Here is a 12,964-nt window from a genome sequence, read left to right as displayed (position 1 = left end):
TCTCTCTCTCTCTCTCTCTCTCTCTCTCTCTCTCTCTCTCTCTCTCTCTCTCTCTCTCTCTCTTTCTCCTCTCCTCTCCTTTCCCAAAATAACCAAGAGGATATTTAAAAAAATGAACAGTCAGACCACTGCAGGGGTAGATCAGGCCATAATGGCAAAGTAAGAAACTCCCCAAGCCAGCCAATTACCCTCCAAATGACCACAGAAGAACAAAAATGCCTTAAAATAAACACTGGAATGGCAGAACCAACAGAAGAAGGAATGGGAGCAATGACCAAGCCCAGAACAATTCTGAGAGACAGCAAGGTCTTTTCTCACTGGGGTAAGAGGAGACATCACTGAACAAGGCTCAGCGGACCCTGGACATAATATGACATAAGCAGCAGGAGAAAGAGAATGGCAGTCTCCGTCCAGCCTCAGCAGAGTAAGAGGGGAAACCAAAGCAATACCAAATAAACAGCAAGGGGGAGGAAAAGGGTTCTATATAATCCAGCAGGAACAAAAGTTGGATTCAACCCAGCACAGGCAACTGTGAGAAGAACTCAGTCCAACAAGGTCCAGCCTCAGCAGGATTGGGCAGAACCCAACTCCAACCAGTTGAACTGAATAGGTGCAAACCTCCACACAGCAGGCTGACCACCCAGCGACTGCAGAGTGCTGAGCTGACCCCCAGGCACAGAACAAGCACTGAACAGTACTCCCACCACTCCAGGAAAGAGGTTAGCTTCAGCATATAGGTAAGACCAAGGGGAAAAATAACTTCCAAATGAGCAAAATACAGAGAAAAAGCTTGACACTAGAAAAATATCTCAGTAAGAGAGATGAAGGGGCAGCTATGTGGCTCAGGGGATTAAGAGCCTGGCCAACAGGGAGAAGGTTCTGGATTCAGGTTCCTAACTATGATTCTGGGCAGGTCGCTTAAGCCCCTAAGGTTTAAGGTTACCGCTTTTCTGCCTTGGAATCAATACACAGTATTGACTCCCAGATGGAAGGCAAAGGTTTACGAAAAAACAAAAGCAAGCTTAGAAGAGAACAGCAAACAAAACTGAAAACATGAGAAGTCTTAAAGGAAATGTAAAAGGACATCAAGCCTATATATGAACAGTCAAGTAAATTAAATCCGTATACTGGGCAAGTAAAAATAAAAAAAAAACATATTTCCTCAACATTTAGTCCATTATCTTTTTGTCAAAACATGGAATGGATAATATGCTTTCTCATAAGTCCTCTAGAGTCACAGTTAGTCATTGCCTTGATCAGAGTTTTTCTTTGTTCCCTTTCAGAGCCATTCTTTGAAAATGATGTCCTATTGGCTCTGCATCTCACTTCCCATTCACTTCTCGAACCCTTTCAAAATTATTTCCATCCCAACTGAAATTATTCACTCTAAAATACCCAAAGGTTTTTTTATTGCTAAATTTATTGGCCTGTTCTCAGCTATCAACTTTCTTAACTTGATTAGAGCATTACATTATTGGTCATTCACTCTTTCTGCATGATACGTGACTCCATTGGATTTTTGTGACATTCTGACATTATTATTTGCTTATCTATCTTATGAAACCTTCTCCATCTCTTCTATAGGATCCTTATCCCAGTTTCACCCTATAGGCAGCCTTGGTCTGACTTTAAGCCCTATTCTCTTTTCTCTCTACTTTCTCCTTTTGATAATCTCAGAAGTTCTTAGGGTTCAACTATTAAGGATGATTCCCATATAAGCATTTCCACTATTCATCTCTCTTCTGAATTCAAGTCTCCTATTTCTAACTCACAGCTGGACGTCTCTAAATAGATAGCATCTAATCTCAAACCCAGATGTCTAACATAGAACTCATTATTGTTATCCTTAAACTATATCTCCTCATACTTTCTCTATTTCTGTCAAGGACACTGCCATTCTTCTGGTTACTCTGATTTCCAACTAAAGAATTATTTTCAATTTTTCAAGTTTCCTGAATAATAGGATAGTTTAATTACCAAATCTTGTCAACTTGCCTTCTACAGAGCCCTCTTGTATTTACTTTATTTTCTTTACTTGCACCTACTTCAGGTTTCAATCACCTCTTTTCTGGGATTACTGAAATACTCTTATAATTTATTTTCATGTTGATACACTAACAATCTTGAAATGGGTTAGGCCAAATCACTTTCAGTCTCAAACATCAATAATGCTTTTTTTTTAAAGAAAATTTGTGTTTTGCTCTTATGCTCTTAATTCTCCTTAACAATCTAATCTAGTTCTGGATTATTTTAAATTGCGAATATAGTGGTATCTTGACACATGAGTTTAATTAGTTCAATGGCCAGCAATTTGCTCCTGTGACAAATCAAATTTCCCCATATAAATGAATGGAAATGCAGTTAATCCATTCTGGCCCCAAAATAACATATGGATGTTTTTTTGTTTTACATATATGCTTTTAAATACAAAAATGTACTCTATAAATAACAAATATTTTTGTAGATAATAAGAAAGAATATAAAGAAATAAACTTGCTTATGAAATGTTATTTGCCTTCAAGATCAGGCTGGTGGAGAAAGTTTTCATTTCATTCCCTATCACTTAACATAACTTATTCTCTGCACACTTAATGCTACATTTAAATGCAAAATTGACTTTACACATTACTTATGATATGTAACTTTATTGCTAAACTTAATTGATATTTTTTTTTACTTTATTTAATTATCACCATTTTCTTCACTGAATTTTGGCTCTTTGCCACACTTTCCTTGATTCCACTTAGAGGCAGTTTCAACAAAAATCTTTCCCTGGAAGTTTGTTTCTTCCTCCCTTTCAGAATGTTTTGATAATGTGTGAAACAAGTGTTGTTACACAGTTCCAAGCATCACCTGTTGCAACTTTTTCTTGGGAGTGTCTTTTCAATAAACTGTTTAATTTTTTTTCCCAAATCCTCAACATTTCCTTAATCTCTTTTGTACTGATTACCTCATCCACCTCAGGCTTCTCCCTACTAATTTCCTGCAAAACCTCCTTATGCTGCTGCTACTGTAACTCCTTCAATCTGTCATCAGGACCCATGGTTAAAAATTAAGAAATTTGCCCAAAAAACTGATAATAAAGACAAAAATAAAGAAGAAAGCAAAGCAATTCAATACAGATGCTCACATGACCAGATAAACGCTGAACTAAACTAGACAGCCTTGTGTAACTTGTGAAAAGGAAATTTTGGCGGGCTATCTAGTGATCTAGTGGAGGATGCTCTTGATTTAAAAATCCCAATTGTGACTGCTCGTATCTTAATTTCTTGTGACTTCAGGTGCTCATGTATCAAAGTACCATGGTATATATTACTTTTCCCTCATACACTCGACTCTCCATCAAACTGACCAACTTGCTGTTTTCCCTACATGATATTCTATTTTCTACAATGTTTCCCTAGTTTCTTCTCCAGTTTTGAAATTCTATCCTTTTTTACCTCTGCCTTTAACAGCTTTTAGCTCTGTTAAAGGCTCATCTCAAGTATAACCTACTTCAAGGGGCTTTTAAAGATTATCCAGAACCAGGAGAGCATTGTACACAGGAACAACAATAATGTATAATATTCAACGGTGAATGAGTTAACAATTATCAAAAAGGCAAGAATCTAAGGGATTCATGACGAAAACTGATATCCACCACTGTAGAAAAAACATAACATAGTCTGAATAGAGATTAAAGTATCTTCACTTTATTTCCTCCATAAATTTTTCTGTTGTTTAATCAATATGTGTCATATTTAATAACACAATGAATATGGATATATGTATTGCATGGAAAATATGTGTATAACTTATACTATATTACCTGTCTTTCGGGGAGGGCAAAAGATTGGGAGTGAGGAAGAGAACATAAATTGAAAAATGTCAGAAAACAAATACTAAAAATTGAATTGGTATATAAAAAAATAAAGATTCTCCAGTTGTTGTTTTTGTCTTTGTGTTTGCCTTGTATGTATGATTTAGCTCTTTGTACACAAATCCCCTCAACAGAATTTAAGTTACTTGAGGACAGGAATTTTTTTTAATCTTTCTTTGTATCTCTAGTGCTTGATATCTTTAAGGCACTGATGAAATTTGTATTGATCCTTTTGTTGATTGAATGTGTAATACATAAAGGGTAAAAATGGGATGAAAGCCTAGAAAGGTAAGCTCAACACAGATTATAAAGATTTAAGATAAATAGGGAATTCTTTTTTAACAATTCTGATGGCAAACAGAAGACATAAGCTTTGAAATATCAATTTGACATCTAAATGGAGGGTATAAACAAACAAACAAACAAAGATCTAGATATACACTTATTAAACTCTTGTCAGTGTATATACCTAACATAATAAAATAAATCTTAGAGTCATGGGTTTAGTGAAGAAATTGTCATCAGATATTTTTTTCAATGTAACATTAGGCTTGTTAACTACAAATATTGAAAATCTCTATTGGATGTCTTTTTCTTGTCTTTTGAATTTCTTTCTTTTAAGAATAAATGAAAATAAAGGAGAATTGTTTCGTTTTTAAATGTAGCCAACCAAAAAATAAATAAATAAAATCACTAGCTGGAAAATAAAATAAGCAAGGCCAAAAGCAAAATTTTATTTTCGAGTTATAAACCCTGGAAAATAGAGTTTTAGAATAGAAACACTGACAAACATTGAACTAAGGTAATTAACTGTGCAACTATAATGCATTTTCTATGGATTATTGAGAGACTCTGTCCCACTTGCTCTCCTATTCATGGCTTATAGTCCATTTGAATTGAGAATCAGCTGCAGGGCTCAGATAGTAAACATTCTATGTAGAGAAAATCCTTCCCTCTTTGATCATCTCCAAATATATACAGAACTGATGATTTTATTTTGAAAAAGAACTGGTCGTATCATATTCCCATGAGTTCTCTTTCATTTCAAGTTCTGATCATCTGCCCAATATGTCTGGCATATTGCTTTTGGTTTGTTTTTTTTGTTTTTAGTGGTGCTTTGTTTAAAGTACAATTTTATGTATTTTTTAATGATGTGAGGTTTCACTTTTTTATACAAAAATACATAATTACTTCTTTGAAAATAGATTGTGGGGAAAAAAGTCAAATGAGCCACATATAATTGCAATTGAGTGAAAAAATGATGAATGCAAGGTACAGATCAAAACTTTTTGGCAGAACAATCAAAAAGATGTCCTGAAAGTCTATGATCTTATTTTCTATATCACCGCAAAGAGAAAGGCTTAAAGGACCTTCATTTTAAGGCCAACTCTCCAGCTTTTCTTGGGGTTACACCTCCAGGGTTTTGAGAAACAGTAAAAATACTGCAAAGGCTTAAGTTAGCAATGTTTCAAGGTAACTTTTTAAAAGAACTGCTTAATTAAGATTTTTCTGTACTTCAAAGAAAATACAATCCATACAACTGTATCACTTCATTGGCAATTTTCCACTTTGTCTAAAGTCTTAGAGCTCTGAGTAATTCTCTTTCTGTTCTCTTTAACCCCCTTTTCTTAATGTCTTTGAATAGTTGCAATTGATGGCTGCTCTGGGAGTTGACCAACAAAGAGAATTTTTAGTGTTGAACAATGAACCCCTTCTCATAGGTACCATTATATGTTATTTTACTAATACAGTTCTCCTACCATCTTCAACCTATTTCCTAGAAATTCATCTGTTTACCTACTAATGTCTTCCATTTGACTAAAATTTCAGATAATGTCTGCAGAAGCTGGGGTTCCCAAATATCTAGATTATGCACTTTGACCTAATACAATTCAAGATGTCATGGTTTTCAAAATCAAAATTCAAAGATATACACCAAAGTAAAACTTTGACTTTAGTCAAACATTTATTCAGTGGAAGCAAAAAAATGAATCTTCCCTTGGGCATTGAAGAGGCCAGAGGGATGTAGTTTTAAATAAAGCAGTGGGTATAATGCCTGAGGGGCAAAAAAATGTTTGTTCCTCTGAACTGCCTGATTTCATTAGAAAGATTCTAAGGATAATCTGAACCTATAAAGGAACAAATTTGAGGAAGAATATGAGCTTCAAGATCAAAGGATTACATTTTGAAGAGACCTTAGAGATTTTCTGTTTGAAACCCTTTGTTTTACAGATGGAGAAACTGAGACCTAGAGGAATTGAGTTGTTCAAGCTAATTAGTGGCCTTGAATTCTTGTATTCTAAGTTTCACTAGCTTTTAATCTTCACCATTCCAGTTCCCTCAATTAAAGTTAGCTGACCAAAGTCAGATAGTACTGAGGAGACAAGGATCTAACAGATTCAGTATTAATAGCATAGGAAGCCAGAGTTAGATTATAAACCAAAATCAGATGCACAAGAAAAGGAAGGCAAGAGGAGTCATGGAAGCACAAAAGTTCAATATTAGAGATGTCAAGAAGAATGACATAGTATATTATCAAAGGTAAAAAAAAAGGCTTGGGAGGATTAGAAAATCACACAATTTTAGAGGCTGAAGGGATCTTATTGGACATCATTGCCCTTTCTCTGAAAAAGAAACTCTATTCTAATATTTCTACCAAATGGTCATCAGCCTCTCTATTAAGAGCTCCTAAAAAGGAGAACACAACATCTTTCATGGAAGCCCATTCCATTTTTGGACAGGACTAATTTTTAAGAATTTTCTTCCCTAATCATCAAACAAATTTGCCTGCTTGCCATTTTCTACTAGATGCTACTATTTCTGTTTTCTGTAGCCACCCAGGATAAATCTAATCCTACAAAAAACATCTCTTCAATCCTTCAAAGATAGCTATTAGATTTTCATTGAAACTTTCTCTTCTCCATCTTTAACATCCCTAGTTCATTATCTGATCCTCATATTGTTTGAAGTCAAGACTTTCCTTTTGCTGGTCTTTTTCAGGCTTTCTAATGACATGCTTGGGATGTGAGCCAAGGATTGAGCCCAATACCTCAGATATGGGCTGACCAGAAAAGATTAGATTGAGACAGCGACTACTTTGATATTTCCTAATAATAGGGAACCTCTTTTGGGCCCAGAGGGTAAAGGGGAATTCTACTTACTACTTTTCTTCCTAGGGACTCCTTTTCAGGATGCATACTTGTGTTTGGACCAGATCTAGTCCTGAAAGAGCTTAGGCTCTAATGGGAAGAGGAGCTATTTCATTTTATAATATTTTGGGGGGTTTATGTTGCCTCTACCAAAGCTTAAAATTTGGCTCATAGCTAAGCTCTTACCAAAGTGTGACAGAGTCTCTGTGTACTGCTTAACTAAGCTAGAATTTCCTATTCCTCTTATCAGCAGTTGTCTTCTCTGATGAAGAAGCCTTCTCTGGTGACAATCCTCTCCACCTGATGGCCCTGGGACATCTAGGACATCCAATCCTGGAGATGTGTTCATCTTGAAACAGGGCTTTGTCTAATACTCAAGGAGGGAAGTAAAAAAGCAGCCAGAGTCTCAGACTCAAGCTCACCTAGCTAAGTTTGTCTGCTTTCATTGCCATGTGAGAAAAATCCATCTACTGCTATGGTGGAGGAAAAGAGGATTATTCCCCTCACTCCTCATGAGCATTTTAGTCAAAGCTACTTTACCACAGGGAAGATCAAGGAAAGGGAGAGAGCTGGAAATGGATTCTTTTAAAACTTAAATATAGCTCTCCATCCTCCTGCCACTCTCTGTGGAAGAGAAGGAAATCAGGAAACCTTTGAGGGTTTGCCTCATCATACCTAAATACCAGATGCTTTCCTCCCTGAGCCACCACAGAGCCCGAGGCAGCCAGGAAAGTTATCATCCCATAAGTGTTCATGTTATGAGCTGGCACATACTTTGCATTTGTCCTGTGCAACCACCAATTAGATGCTATCTATGCCTATGATCAGTTTTTGCCTGCCATTTCACACTGTTGATAATCATAGAACATTCAATCAACTGAAACCCAAAGATCTTTTTTTCATTTAAACATGCTTAATCCCATCTCCCCTGTTTTAAACTTGTGAAACTAAAACCAGTTTTGAACCTTATATATTTCCCTCTTAAATTTCACCTTATTTGTCCCAGTCCAAAGTTCTAGCCTATTAAAGTTTATGTGGATACTGACTTTTATAAGTGTGTTAGCCATCCTTCTATGTTATGCCATTTACAAATTTTATTAGCATACCATCTATGACTATTAAAAAATTAACAGAATACAAACTGTAGATATGTGGGACACTGCATTAGAGATGTCCTTTCAAGCTGAAATCAAACCATTAATTACTCTTCATCAATTAATTAATTACTCTTTATTGGACTATCACAGTCCAGTCATTTGACCATCACACAGCAAAAATGCATTGTTTTTCGATGAGTTCATAGCCTTTCTCTTTCACTTGCTGTCTTTGTGACCTTCATTATGTTATGTAAATTCTCTGAACTTCAGTTTCCTAATTTGTAAAATGAGGGCATGTTGAGCTTGATGGCCTCAAAGTTCTTTTTTAGTTCTAAATTAATGATCCTTTGAATCAATTTTAGATCCATTTATGATAATTATATTATTGTCCAACCAACATCTCTTCATCTTCTCCACAATGATTGTATAAGATACTTAAGATTTTGCATACTTTCAGTTTAGGAATACTTTGGGCAGAATGTTAACACACTCTTGTTTGCCTAGGCAGCCCTGACAGATGCCACAAAAGATTTTAATTAGAATATTTCATTTGCATTGCTACTATCTAAACATATTTCAAGACAAATCTGTATATCTACTCCAATTAGTTTCTTGATTGTTTTAAAAAAAAGAATTGGGATTTCATGCTATTTTGTACACTCACATAGCAAAATTCAGTTTTGGATTAAAGATGATACAATTCTGACATGTATCACAACTATATTTAATTTGCGACATACTGATAGAAAACATTACATATGTGGGAACCACGTCAATCAAAGATGACAAGTGCACCATGACCTCATTTTTTTTTTAAAAACTGAAGCTACGTTTGACATTATTTTGCAGTCAATGTGCACTTTGGCAAGAACATATGGCCTCAGCAAGCAATGGGCTTCCACAGAATGAATGACAGTATATTCGTTTCAAAGAAACCTATCAGTATTTAATTTTGTTCCTCACAAAGCATTCCTATCTTTTTCTTAGGAATCCACTTTATGAATATGAAATACAACTTTATTTTTAATTTTTCCATAATGTTTTCTAGTTATACTAGCTACATTATCTACAACAATGTTTAGTATTAACTTTAAGCACAGATAAAATGTATGCCCCACATTTAACCCAATATGTATTTCTGAAAAATTTTCTAGTGCCTATAAAAATGATTTCCTAATCATAGTTAATACTATGTGGTTAAAAAAAATCTCACCAGGTTACTTTAGGTTCTGATATGCCAAGGTCTGTAAGGTCAGTACTTTCCTTATATATACAAGTTCTTTAAAGAGCTAACTTTTTTATGAATTCCATTAGCTTTTTATCAAAGGCTTGCAGGTGTTTTGATGTATTCAACAAAAGACTTATTTAACGGGCATAGTGACTGAAAACATTAGAAAGGATAGAGAACAAAATTGCAAAAGATGTGCTTCAGTGCATCCTTTTATTCCTGAATATTCAATACTTAATTGGTATACCTTGTTTCAATCCAGAAAGGCTTAATTAACACCTAATGGGTCTTTCATGTTACATGTAAGACCTCACACATTCCTGTATTATCATCTTATTTACAGCACAATACATGGACTCATTTTGTACTACTCAAAGCAGTAGTCAAGATGTGATTGCTCATTTCCTTTAAGCCAAACAATCTTATTTCTAAGGAAGTATAATGGTATAGACTTATTTCATATGATTTATTAATGAGTTATTTATAGTATGGAGGGTGTCCCTGGGAAAGGTTTTCCCAGCATATCAAAGCTAGGTCAGCCTGATGCTGATGTAATGTCTGTGATTTACTCAGTAAGATAAGATTTTCCCAGCAAAAGTATTGAACCCGTCTTTATGCGGCATTTTAAAGTACTAAAACAAGAGGAGGAATCATTATTTAATCTTCTTATCACTTACAGAAATATTTTCCAGTATCAGTATTAGATATACACACAATGTAACATACTACCTTAAATCAGTATCAAGTGACCATTCATTTAAGCTATATTATTTAACATTAATCATTTTATTAATAATTATCATCCATTTGTATTTGATGTTATGAATTACACTGAAAACAAATGTGATACATTTTTAGTTTAATGTCCCAATACACATTTAGCAAATGGTTCTTTGTTTTTCTCCTAAAGATATAACCTATTTATTGTTATTTTTGTCTGTTTCCTCTAGGAATGAAATGCATGCTTGGAGGATGAAGGAAGTGGGGGAAAAGCATACTTAAAGTATTACTAGGTTCCAAGCACTGTCCTAAGCTCTTTACAAATGTTACCTCATTTGATCCTGGGAGGTAGATTCTGTTGTTATCCACATTTTTTTAGTTGAGGAAATTGAAGCAGAGAGAGTTTAAGTAACTTGTTCAATGTCACACAACTAGTTTCTGAGACTGCATTTGAGCTCAAGTCTTCTTGACTGCAGGTACAGTGATCTATCCACTGCTCTACCTACTTGCCTCTGAGGTGCTCAGTTGATTGGAAGAAGATGAAAGCAAGAGAAAGAGATGAAAGAAGTCATTTCTAAGCTTTTCTCAAATGAATGTAAAGTCATAAATTTCTTGTAACTACCTAATCTTGTTTATCTGGCTACTACTAACGGATAGAAACAATAGGTGCTTGCAAAGATTTAGACCTAAAAATGAATTGATTCCATAACCTTAAGAAGCCTGAATATTTCATGAAATCGTGTTAGTTTAACCATCCCCCAGGAAAGTCTGATAAACATAACCAATATCTATCCAGGGCATATTTCTAACTTTCTCTGAATTCTTTGAGAAACAGCATTGCTACTGTATTAGATATTGACTTGAGGTATTCAGAAAGCTTAGAGTGTAACTTCAGCTGTAAATTCTGTCCAGAGAAAATAAAGTCTAAGATCTTTTAAAAGATTCTGGCTAAAAATAAGGTTGTACTAGGAGCCCTAAAGGATTGAAATAAAATGACTTGGGTGTTGTGGATATCTGAGAGCACCCAGGAGAGATTTGAACTTAGCAAAGAAGTTTGGAAATATCATTTTGCATGAAATGTTGAAGATAAGTCCATTTACATAATCATTTCACTTAGTTTATAGTGTCCTCTTTTTAGTTGAATTCTATTATGACTGTAGAGAAATTAAATCTCCATGTGTTCTGAATATTTTGTGATTACATACCCTAAAAATAGGATGATTTGGATCTATACTCATTATTATATCATCCATCTAAACACAAGTTCCAGTATAACTGATACTTTGTAAATTGGATATTTTAGGGGGAAAAAATTACTTGTTTGTTTTTCATGGACCAGCCTGTGTCTTATCCTGAGACTGGGGATATTAACCATTATGACTTTGTTCCAGACCACACCTAGTTTAAAATGAATAGTTTAGTATCAATGTAACTTGGTACAGACAATGAGAATCTTTATCTTTTCTTTTATTTTTTCTTTATTTTTTCTCCAAAAAGTTTAGATAGATAGATAGATAGATAAGAAGGAGGAAAGTGAAAGTAATCTTATAATAGCTTTTACCTATACCCAAGATCCCAATCCTAACTAAATTTTTTTTAAAAAAAACTCTGAATCTATCTGCCTCAGAGGACAGTATCTTCTGCTAGGCCAAAGCCCTTGCCTACTCTCCTACTCTCACTATCTAATCATATAATCACTATCTATCTACCTTATCTACACAAGTTATTAATAATCAATAAGGCTATTAATATCTTAATTCCGTTCTCTGTCTCCAACCAGAGAGTGCTAGCAGCACACCCTCTCCCCAGGAGACCCAGAGACAAAAAGCCCTTTGCAACTCCCTGCAACTGACTAACTTCCCTCATCCACACCCTTCCAACTGTCACTGACAAGCAGCACAGCAGGGGGTCACTTCCTGAAATATCTTATTACTCCTTTGCCTCTTACATAGAAAAAAGGAGAAACTAATAAAAACTCTCTTAACATTAGTTAGTGAGTTGTTATTATTTGCTAGTACTTACATTGTTTAAGAATCTGCAATGCCTGGAGGAATAAATATTAGAATGAAAATGCTCTTTGGACTTATTTTCCTCATCGAGACTAAGATTTTGTGCAATTTAAAACCAGAGAGCAATCAGCATCTCTCCAAAGTTTCATTCCAATTACTCTGGCTTCAGATGCAGTTTTATGTATGAGTTGGGTTTTACTTTCAGTTATGACTAATTGTTTACTATAAAAGATAATGATTTAAAGAGCTTTTTCTAGTAGCTATTAAAAAAAAACACCACTCTATTATCTATGTACCTATTTCTTATCATCTGTCTTCCGGTTAAAATATAAATTTCCTCAAAGTTGGCTGTTTTTTGTGTTTTTACTTTTCTTTGAATCCCTAGGGCTTATCACAATGCCAGGCACATAGTGCTCAATAAATGCTTGTTCATTGATCAGTTTATTGATGAATCATTCCCCAAAATTACATATAAGTTCTCCTTATATGACTAGATCAATTTCTACCCCTACAACCCCCATCATTGCCCTCAATGAAATAATTTACAGAAATTTTCATTTGTAATTGATCATTGATATATTATAATTGAATTGTGCCCATTGTGTCTGTTAATCTATTATCCACTAGAACACTTTTCCTCCCTCTCTAGATCACTTCTAATAGTGGTTCTTGTTAAAAATGTGATTCACAGTGTCATGATTTGTCACCAAAAACTATATTCTAAGAATATTGCTGTTAAAGACTTAGTTTATTTTTTGTTTTGTTTTGAGTTAGTGATCAATTTGAGATTTTTGAAAGCATTGTACCTTTGCACAAATATCATCCAACCTGATCTTCTCTGAGTATCCAATACTTTTAGTTTATTGTTTGTAAGCAGCACAAAAAGAAATCTTAGTATATAT

Source organism: Gracilinanus agilis, chromosome 3, assembly GCF_016433145.1.
Source record: "Gracilinanus agilis isolate LMUSP501 chromosome 3, AgileGrace, whole genome shotgun sequence".
Classification (NCBI taxonomy): domain Eukaryota; kingdom Metazoa; phylum Chordata; class Mammalia; order Didelphimorphia; family Didelphidae; genus Gracilinanus; species Gracilinanus agilis.
This window is presented reverse-complemented; position numbering follows the sequence as displayed.